The following is an 11,344-nucleotide window of genomic DNA, read 5'->3' on the forward strand; positions in this document are numbered from 1 at the left end:
GTCTAAATTGGACTAGTCTTCAAACATTAGGGTATCTACTTTAAAACATTGTTACGTTTCATCAGTAGCAAAATTCAAATAATTTCCAATGCATTTTATAAAAAATGAGTTATCACACGCATTGTTGTAAGCAGTGATAGGAAACATATTTATACATTTTTGAAATAAATGTATTATCCTTTTGTCCATATGAAGTATCTGAGAACATGGCACCATGATTCCAGATAACTACATCAAAACACATGTTGCAGTTTAAAAAACCCCAAAAAAAACATGTATTCTTCGTTGTCATAATCCCTTACTTTGGGAAGATTTTCCTTAATTTCTTCTTCAATATTTGTGACGAGTCGCTGTTTGCGCGCTAGGCGCTCTTCAATCTTTTTTATGGCTGGATAGGTTAGAAAATCATACAATTCTTTCATCTGTAAATCGCTTTCATTTCTAATACATGTATACTTTTTAACCAACACCATTCATGAAATTATACAAGTAATACTCATCTTAAAGGCGGTGCATCCAGTTTTTATATTAGAAGCTTATCAAAGCTGTTCTTATTTCATTTGGATAATGAACTTGCAAATGCTACAGTAGATGATACAAACTTGCCCTGTTATTAAGATTGACAAGTACGAAAAGTGCTGCAAGATGCAGCAAAAGAAAACACCGCACCAAACAAAGCAGTGTATGTAGTACTGATAGAACAGGAGATGATAAAACGATACTGGTGTCTTTGTTGTACACCATAGGTAAACAGACAGGTAAGCTGATGAAACTGAGGGTTTCATGAATCTTGGAGAAAAACGTTGTCTTGGTAGTGTAAGCAGGATTTCTATTGTGTAGGCATAGGAAATAGAGATCAATATGACTACACTTTTACTAATCCTACTAGGTGTTCTGTATTACAAAAGTGCTTCTATTGTGACATTTTGATACAAGCAAAACTGTATTATCTGCACTATTAATTACTTACTGGTATTTCATTTTATTATTGGCTTGTTAAAAGTTAACTTTTTACCATAAGTAAGTTGACAAAATCATAGGAACCATGTTTTGAGGGGTAAATCAAACATATATGAATAAATCCTAAATGCTTTTATTGTGCAAAAAGGTATGATATTGTGTCTAAAACAGTTTTCATTTTCCACTCAATTGTGTAATTGCAAGGGAAGTAAACTAACAGATATCTCTGCTTATAAGTACTAGCCCTAGGCTAGAGTTGTCATTCTTTGTGGATCACAGCTTTAAATTAAATATTAAAACTTCTGTTACTGATATTAACAAAACTATCATAAACTTCACATTTGTGAAATAATTTTTGTTTTTTTGAAGGACTTGGAAATAAATTTCTAGACTTTATTTAATGTATATTTTGTTTGTTTGTTTTGGGTTTAACGCCGTTTTTCAACAGTATTTCAGTCATATAACGGCGGGCAGTTAACCTAACCAGTGTTCCTGGATTCTGTACCAGTACAAACCTGTTCTCCGCAAGTAACTGCCAACTTCCCCACATAAATCAGTTATTTAATGTATAACTATCATTGAAAATTTTAGGGTCTATCTCTATATTGTGATATTTAGTGACCTTTTTAATTGATCATGCCCCATATGCAAAATTGGCTCTATATTTTGGTATATAGAATGAGACGTATTGCACACACAAGGCTATGCTTGAATTCAGACTTCCGCAGTTGTTCATCCGAAATGACTGATTATTGACCGTTATTCTAATATATTTCTAATCAGGCGTTTGTGCCCTATATGATACTTTCAAGTAAAATAATGAGGAAGGACTAAGGTGTACAATTAATGAAACAGAACAAACATCATTTTATCCTGCCTAAGAGCGTGAAACTCGTAGCTTTAAAGAACCAAGAAAATCATAACCCAAGCGTGTTGACGATTGCGTTAGTGTATTGACTTAGAGGTATTGTTGTTTTATTCACCGCCTTAGGAGAACAGCTTTTGATGAATACGCAGCAATGAATATTGACTAAACAGTTCACTACTATAAAGACCTTCACCACTATATACAGTCTTATACTGATCAACTGATATTTTGGAAAGATAAACAGTCAATGTTGTGCAATCAGCCACTGCTAAACGTCAGTCTGTAAGGAACCTAAACCGCCAGCTGTCAAGTGTGACATTGACCTTGGACCTAGGCACCTGGTTCTTGCGCATGACACTCTGTCTCATAATGGTGAGCATTTATGCCAATTAACATAAAAATTCCACCATGCTTGAGGAAGAAATGCTCCGGACAAATTGAAATAAATGTGCAAAATAACAATGCCTACAATACAAAAAATCAATATTTAAAATAAAATAAGAAATATTGACACACGAACCAGGTAACTTTATTTCTTGTACATTCATCACACTGAAAACGAAAGGAATTTTCCACGTGATAACCGACACAAATTGCTTTCTTTTCTGCTCCTTGATTTATTTTCTGCCTCTTTTTCTCTAGGGAAACTTATTTTTCTCGTTCGTTTTGTTAAATCTGATGTCATTATTATGAGCCAGATCAGACATTAAAAAATAAAATTTTGCAATCTGAAAGGGAAAAAGTCGTCATTTACGAGACACGCTGCACTGCATTCACAAAAAGCCATCACAAGTACTCCGCGTCTGTGGGCGCAGAGAATTATGTGTAATTACTATGCGTGTGTTTATTTGTGGTCCTTTGGAATCATGTAGTCCGTCAAATCTTAATAAAGCATACAGTTCCAATTATTAATAAGCCGATGCTTAGGGTCGTGACAGTTATACGTTAAATTACTTTTCACGAACATAATCAAACCGAGTCTGCTATTATGTCTAGTAGTAATTTATTTTATCATAGATTTTATTAATGTAATATCCCGACTTGATTTGTACCAACGATTAAAAGCAATACGAAAATAAATCTTTAATTGATACATTGTAATCAAACACAATCCAGTAAATTAAGGAATTGAAGAGCACTTTCTTTAAAGTCATTTAGCAACTAAATCGCTTACCTAAGTGACGCTGCTTGCATAAACAGTATTGGTAGATGGTAATGCAAAGAACATGTTTTTATTAAAAAATTGCCAGTGTTTCTTGATAAAATATCTTAAAACCTGCTTCTAAATTCGGGCAATGTGTATGTGTGTGTTGGGTCGTGACAGTTACATGTTCAATTTTTTGTTGTTGGCCTACTTTGCAAATACGTGCCTCTGAGGCTGTGTTTTTGGTGCTCTGTGCTTCCGAGAAATCTACCTTTACCTATTATCTTTTGGAGGGGCATAAGAAGTTTGGCGAATGATGTAATATGACAATATCAAGCAAGAAGTGATTTCAAGAAATATTTCAAACTATTACATATAGGAAATTGTGACCACATACCCAAGCCGCCATTTTCGTTTTATGACGAAGCAGAAATATGATTACGATCTTCGTAAAAGGTTACCCAATATATACACGGGTATTCAAACATTTAGTTGGAGTATCTATGGAAACAAGGACTTACAGGTACTAGTAGTATTTACGTGTGTTTATACATGTAACTACTATGTATATGAATTATGATGCAAGAAAGAACGCCTTAGCATTTGATGCACTTAGATTTTATTTATAGACGAATGCCTTTGAATGTTTCATTTTGTGAGATATTGTGAAAAGGTGGTGAAAGTTTGTACACGTTTATACCCTGCAGTCAAACTGGTATTAACTGACCACTTAGAGCCATTACAAAACAATCTCTTAGCAGAGATAGACCTTAACATATTCAAGGATAAAAATACATTAAATAACGTTAGACATTGGTTTCTAAGTCCTTAACCAAAAATGATTTTAAAAATGTAAAATTAAAGATAGTTTTGTTAATATCAGTAACAGAAGTTTAAACATTTAATTCAAAGTTGTGATTCGCAAAGAATGACATCTCTGGCCTAAGGTAAGTACTTAAAGGCAGAGAAAAAAAATGAAAAAGGTTTAAGACACAATAGCATGCCTTGTTGCAAAAATAAAAACAATTAGGATTTATCCATATGTGTTGATTTACTGTTTAAAACTTGCTTCATATTATTTTGTCGGTTTATTTATGGTAAAAATTAACTTTCAAAAAGCCTATAATAAAATGAAATACCAGTAAGTATTTTATAGTGCAGATAATACAGTTTTGCTTGGATCCAAATTTCACAAAAGAAGCATTTGTGTAATACAGAATAAGGTGCAACTATATTGATCAGTATTGCATATGCATATACACTTAGACTAGGTGGTCTTGTCTCTGAATCCATAGTTTAGAGTAAATCTTGTTATTTCAACACATCCAGTCTCCAGTTATTATTAAATTAAATGTTGTTATCATTTCTATTGTATATGTTTAGTTTCAATCAAACTCGTAACTGCGTATTGGGGAAAATAAGAAAAAATGATCTGAAACAATTTTCATTATTTGATACCTTGATTTGGTATTTATTTTCAATACTTATGCTTTTGAATTAAACGAGTGTTTTGGAGTTTCATTGTGAACTTCATTCTATCAGACTTTGCTGCTAAGACAGCTGCGTATATAAGGTGATTTTCTTTTAAGTTAACTAAAGGCAAGCAGGTGCAATCTATGCCCGTGTAAGCGTTTGGACCAACTAGTCATAGTTTCCATGTAATTTTATGTACTTATGTAGACTTTTGTTTAAGAAATAATTTATAGGAAAAGTGTGCTTTAACACTATTTATGCACGATGGGCGGTTATACATCGGGCGTAATAATTGTACGAGGGCGCAGCCCAAGTGAAACTATTTGTACGACGTATTAATTATCGCTCGAGTGTATAGTGTTAAAACACTCTTTTGCTATAACTTATTTCGATTCTAATATGACCTTTATCTAAAACTGTAGATAAAATATAGAAGCCTTCCTTCTTGGTCGCAGCAAAAACCTTTGTTAACTTGACGTCATTATAGCGTAAGACTGTTTTAACAGAGTCAAGCATATTAGAAATACAATTAAATAACTTTTAAGAAATCAGTTGTTTAGTTTTCCATCTACGAACTAAACTTTAACTAGCGGGTGTGAACAGACTCCGTAAAACCGGGTCTGTTATGATGTTAGGTGATAGCGCTGTACGCTATATACTGTGCTTGTAAAAAGTAATGCGTATTAAGCTTATATGAATTTTAATGTATCTTGAATTGTGCTTTATCAGGAATTATGATTACGATGTGCCGTTAAATAATTTACAATTTTGTATTACTGTAAATCGGGTAATGTTCGTGGAGGTTTTATTTTCGCTAATAATTGCAAATAATGTTTTTCGCGATTTATATTATTCTGCATCATTTCCTAAAACACAAACATTCTCGTTTCGCGAATTCGTAACGCCGCGAATAACACTTGTAAACTTGAAATCGCTAAATAATCCATTCGCAAAAAATACCCAATTTACTGTAAGTCTTAATTAAAGAAGGTGTAATACAAGTAATAATTTATTTGAAATAAGTCGCTTTATCATTAATAAATGAAACAGTTATAACAATAAAATTCATCCAACAATTTCTATTTTTCCGACGAGCCTGTAAGTAATCAGTTGTAAACATTCAGTTCATCAAGTTATTTCAGATATACTTTTATGAACTCTCTGTACCAAACAGCACAATTTATATGCTTACTATTTAAAAGAGACAGTCAGAAGCTGTTGTCACTTTGGAGAATAACATGACTCTAAACCAAAATAGATTAATAAAAAATAAGCGATAATACTGAAGGAAGTTTTGCTCTTAATCTAAAATATAGCCTATCATATGGATGTATCCTAAAACTGTATAGTTCTCAATCGAAATTGCCTTCTAATTATCTAGAACACTTCAAAGAACTGAGACTTCTCGTTTTCCTTACTATTTGTAATTACAAGAGATATATCATCATTGTTAACTACATAATCATTCAACAATATTTACTAGTCATATTTTATGGCATGTTTAAATTTTATATCTTATCACTATAGGAAATGAATTCATGTTTTTCGAAATAGAACTTTGATTTAGTGATTACCCATACTCCTTAATATGCATTATGTTTAAAATCCGATCAGTTATAATTACTATTCAATAAATTAACAAAAGAAAAGCTTGGCATTTACGTATATCATAAACCTCAGAGTTGCTTGCCTCATGATCCACATTTTTTCAAGTTTTTCAAACTGTCATATATTTTTTTCCAATTATTATGGTCTGAATTTAAAAATGTAAGCGTTACAATTGTCACGCGTTTGGACTAGATTCAAAACATTGGAAGAAAGCTTGTAAGCAATACGATAGCCAACTACGTACAGCATCGAAGGGCTATTCCTAGACCTCAGGTTCGAATTCTGGTCTTGCAACGAATTTGTAACACGCTGTGGTATAATAAATTGAAACTGGACTTTTGAATGAAATGACTTTGTTGTAAATCATTCTATTAAAAAGGAGGAAACAAAACATATTCAGTAGCATGTTTGCAAATGCAGCTAATATTTGTACATTTTAACTCATATTTATGAATAATTTACTAATACATTTTTATACCTATTTCGGGTAAAAAGTTTTTGAATATTAAATAATTTGTATTACAACTTACTTAGCTTCACATATGAATTTTCGTACAGCATGACAATTTTAATTGTTCCAAAGTACATTGTGCCCGTTGCATATAATTCCTATGCAATGTTCGAAAGCTCCTAGAAAACAGTTCTGTTTAATTAATAAAGAAAGGATATAAACACTATTAAAGTTAACCCAGACTTTTAATGGAAGTCTGCTTTATCCGGCACTGTTCGTCGGTCCAGGAACATTAGCTATATGTTATATAGACAAAGCTGAGACGTAACAAGATGAATGGATGCACCGAGACCATGAAATAACCCGATTTTTATCACTTCGGTCGTTGATCATAAAAAATTAGTCATGATTAAGTTACAATATGGTCGCCGTTTTACCTCTAATCATTTTATTCAGTATTTAATCTGTTCAATATTGAAAACCGCTAGCCTCATGTTGGAAAACTTCTGAATAAGACATGAGTAGTATAAGAAATAGCGCTTTTGGCGGAATTTGACCTCACTTGTCCCCTTGCTCGATTCACTAAGCACACTTTGATTTTACCCTAAGCTTAAAATACTAACTTGGTACCCTGAAAATCTTTGATGGACGTAAGATTGAAGGGTCAATCTGACCTTATTTAACCTATAGTCCTTGGTAGGGACTGACCAATACCAAACAATTCAAAAACCACAGGTTTTAAACCCAACAAAAAGTTTTAAATACATATGATATAGATGAGTTTACAAAATAAAATATATTGTTTAAAAGAAAAAAGATTTACTGATAATATAAATCCTCATTATGTTATAACAAAAAACGGGAGAAAAATGATAATGGCTACCTGTTCGTCTTGTGGAAGAATGAAATCAAAGTTTGTTAAAAGTACTATCACAGCAGGTAATTTAGACATCCATAAAACAATGTTACCTTTATTACCTAAAAAAGGTTTAACACTTCCAGGATATAACTATTGTGGGCCAGGAAATCCTTTAGATAATGGACCTCCTGTCAACGAACTAGACGCCGTATGTATGGACCATGACTTTTGTTATGACAACAGTGTAAAAAAAAGTACATGTGACAAACAAATGCTTTCCAACTTAAATAACACTAAATCAAAAACATTTGGGGAAAAGATTGCAAACCATTTAGTTGTGAAACCTATAATTAAAACGCAATCCAAACTTGGGCTGGGACAAAAGTAAAAAAACGGGAAAAGGAGGTAGAGTACACCCCCGAAATAACTGTACCAAGCTACCGCTGGAGTGATGAATTAGCAGAAGAATTACATAAACCAATTAAAAGAAAATTTACAAAACGACGAGTGATTGTCCATGACATTGATGATACTTGGTCAGCTGATTTAGTTGACATGCAAGCTTTTTCAAAATATTATAAAGGAGTAAAGTACTTGTTAACCGTTATTGATATATTCAGTAAATATGCTTGGGTTATTCCATTAAAGAATAAAACTGGAGAATCTGTTACAGAAGCATTTGAAAAAACAATTTCTGAAGGTAGAACACCAACAAATTTATGGGTAGATGAAGGAAAAGAATTTTATAATAAAAAGTTTGAATCATTTTTGAATAAAAGTAAGATTAACATGTACATGTATTAAATGCAATAATAGGGTCGTTCAACAATTTGCAAATCATGAAATTCAAAATGTCAAAAAATATAGCATCTTCATTTTAATCAAGAAGAATCAATACAGTTCTAAACTATACATGCAAATAGATAAGTAAACGGAAACATAAAAAGAATGAATATATGCATCAATTGATTTAAGGTAGATATCCAGTGCAAATGAGCTGGACTAAAACTTACCAACATTACCGCACGGCGTTTTTCTATAGTCAGACAAAATGAACAATACTCAGCAGATTTGTGTGTTGTCGTAATACTATTAAAAATGTTTGCATTAAAGAAAACTTTATATATATATATAGAAAAATAAAAGATAAACTAGTGGAATCAGTTTTAAAAGACAATGGATACATGGCGTGCAGTTCATATGCATTCATTCAGGTTAAGAAAATCGAAAAGAAAAATTAGAATCAATCTCTGCATACAACACATTATTTAAGAAACAAAGAACGGTACCATTTTAAAAAATAGCATCTATGCGCTATGATATTGATAAAAAATACAACGTTGTACTTCATTTCACCAGGAAATTACTTATCAGAAATACTTAGTAAAGGTGCCTAAATCATAATTATGAAAACGGAATTCAACATCAGAAAGTTAAAATGAAGGAAAAAGGATTTTTCACATAAATCACAACAACTGAATATATACATATCTTGAAAATATTTTGATAATATTCTGGCATGTGAAATGAATTCAAAAGTGAAGGATGGATCAGAAGATGTTAAAAAGCGGAATTCCGCAAATCGTCCCATTTTTATGTAATATTAACCGAATAATTGCACAGGTACTGAAAGCCTGCGTACATAATAGAAGGACAAATAGATCGCAGTATGGAAATAAGGGGTGTCGTAAAATATCACTATAAAAAGCTAAGAATTCTTTTTACCAATGACTAGTATACAAAAGAATTTCTCTTTTACATCATTTGTTTCTTCTTAACGCGTTATACACTTGATATTTTTTAAAAACAACCGTATCTCATATTTAGATCAGTGAGGTCGAGGTCGACAATGATTGATACACCATCTTAAATATATAATCCCAATTACAATGTATATGACAGTATTTTGTTACCATTCATCTACATTTCAATGAGTAAATGTAAAACTAAGTGGCTAAAAGCCATGTAGAATCGTTCTAATTGCTCTATAATATTGTACATTTGCTTTCTTTAGGTATTTCTTCTCCAGGATACAACTTTGCTTTGCCTTTGACATCAGTGTCTTTACGTTAATATGATGATTTGCCTGAGTCTGGGGGGAGATATGTTCCAAATATTTCTTCTCCAGGAAACAACTGTGCTTTGCCTTTGACGTCAGAGTTTTTATGTTGATCTGATGATTCGCCTGAATCTGGAGAAATATATGTTCCAGATATTTCTTTTCCTATTTCGAGAAATAAGTCCTGCCGACGTTGGGCTGGATCAACTGTTCTTGATTCTAGAGCGAATCTGAATAACGCGATTACGTCACGTTTGCTTTCAAGGTAATACCGAAAACATAATTCCTCGACAAATTGCCACTCCTGGAAATAATAACACAAAAGAACATATTAGTTTTTTAGGCACCTAATATGATTAACGACTTAGCAACTTTTTTTATACCGTTCTAATCTTTGCAGGTGGTAAATAAGACTTTGATCAACAAATAGATTTGGTTAAAACTGAACAAATTGATCAATTGCACGTGTTTGTTTTCAAAACGTTTCTTGATACACGTCGAATTATCACTTGAAGTGTTTTAACACTTTGATTTTCCTATCCTGGTTGCCCAACCAAGATATCGTTATGTAAGCATACGTACATAAATCAAATGAACACAATGATATGAGTATATTAAGCAAAATGTTTCAAAGATTTGCTTTGGCAAGACTATATTTTTCCAGAAATTCATTAGAAATGTAAGACGTAAAATTGATATTACCCCCCCTTGTCTATCTCGGTTGCGTTACCAAGAAAGAAAATGAATATGATCCAAAGATACACACTGTTTTAAAACTTGCCTTTTGTTTCAGAGAGTTAAGATATCTCAATATTTATCACAAGCAAAAGTGAAAATATAATTTATATTGATATCAAAGTAAATAATCAACTTTTTAAACACTTTCGTAACAAAGCCTTTTTTCCTTAAATAATTCCGTTAACAGAAAACATGAAAATGAAAAATGTCATAATATTGCTTAATTGTGATTGACCACCTTGAAGAAGTAGGTCCGTGTTTCGGAGAAAAAAGTTCGAACTTCATCAAATAATAGAAAGAAAGCATTGTTTAACATGAAATATTTACAGCATAAAAAATATTTAAATTATTCTAAAAACCTATTGTCAATTTACGTATATATGTTTTGAATTCCGGAAAGACATTTCATGCAGGGGCCACTCTTCTAGACAGTTTGGAACCTTTGAAAACTCACCATTTTTTAAAAAAAAGCTGTGTCAAGTCTTCCTTTTGATGATTTTGCAACAACGTACGAGTGTTTAAACTTAACATTTATTTACTATGTAAACATCGTTTTTGACAATTGTTTACATTTATTTCTTTACAATTGGCATTGATTGTTTTTAAATAGGGACCACTCCAGGATCTTTAGAATGTTTGAAGTATTCAACTCTATGGGACAGAACAATGAAACATGTGTATAACAGATAAGTTGCTTGCCAAGATGATGTTCGTTTGCTAAAATCTTTTGTTGTTATATGAAATACTGCTTGAACCTTAAAGCAGATCGACACAGTCAATCTTTTTATTTAATGACAGAAACTTTAACTTTACCCCTGAATCCGAAATGAAATAATCTTAATTGTTTCTAGCAAAATGGCCCTCACAAAAATAAAAGACTAAATTATAAATAGATAAACATTTGAGAATCACTATCATTAACGACACTTAAGGAGTCTGTTCAGAACTACATACCACAAGAAGGCGTTAGACAAGGTGCATTAGGTAATTACAAAATGAATCGATATAAAGTGTTTATTATAATTATCCCTATCGTACTTAATAAATGAATATGCAATAAGACGAGTACATATTTTAACTTTTTTGGGCCGTGACAGTGGCCAAACCAAATAATCCGAATATTAATTGTTCACATAACATTTTATAACTCTGTTTTACACTGTCCAGTTAGTTTGAAACATGGT

Source organism: Mercenaria mercenaria, chromosome 11 (genome assembly GCF_021730395.1).
Source record: "Mercenaria mercenaria strain notata chromosome 11, MADL_Memer_1, whole genome shotgun sequence".
Lineage (NCBI taxonomy): Eukaryota > Metazoa > Mollusca > Bivalvia > Venerida > Veneridae > Mercenaria > Mercenaria mercenaria.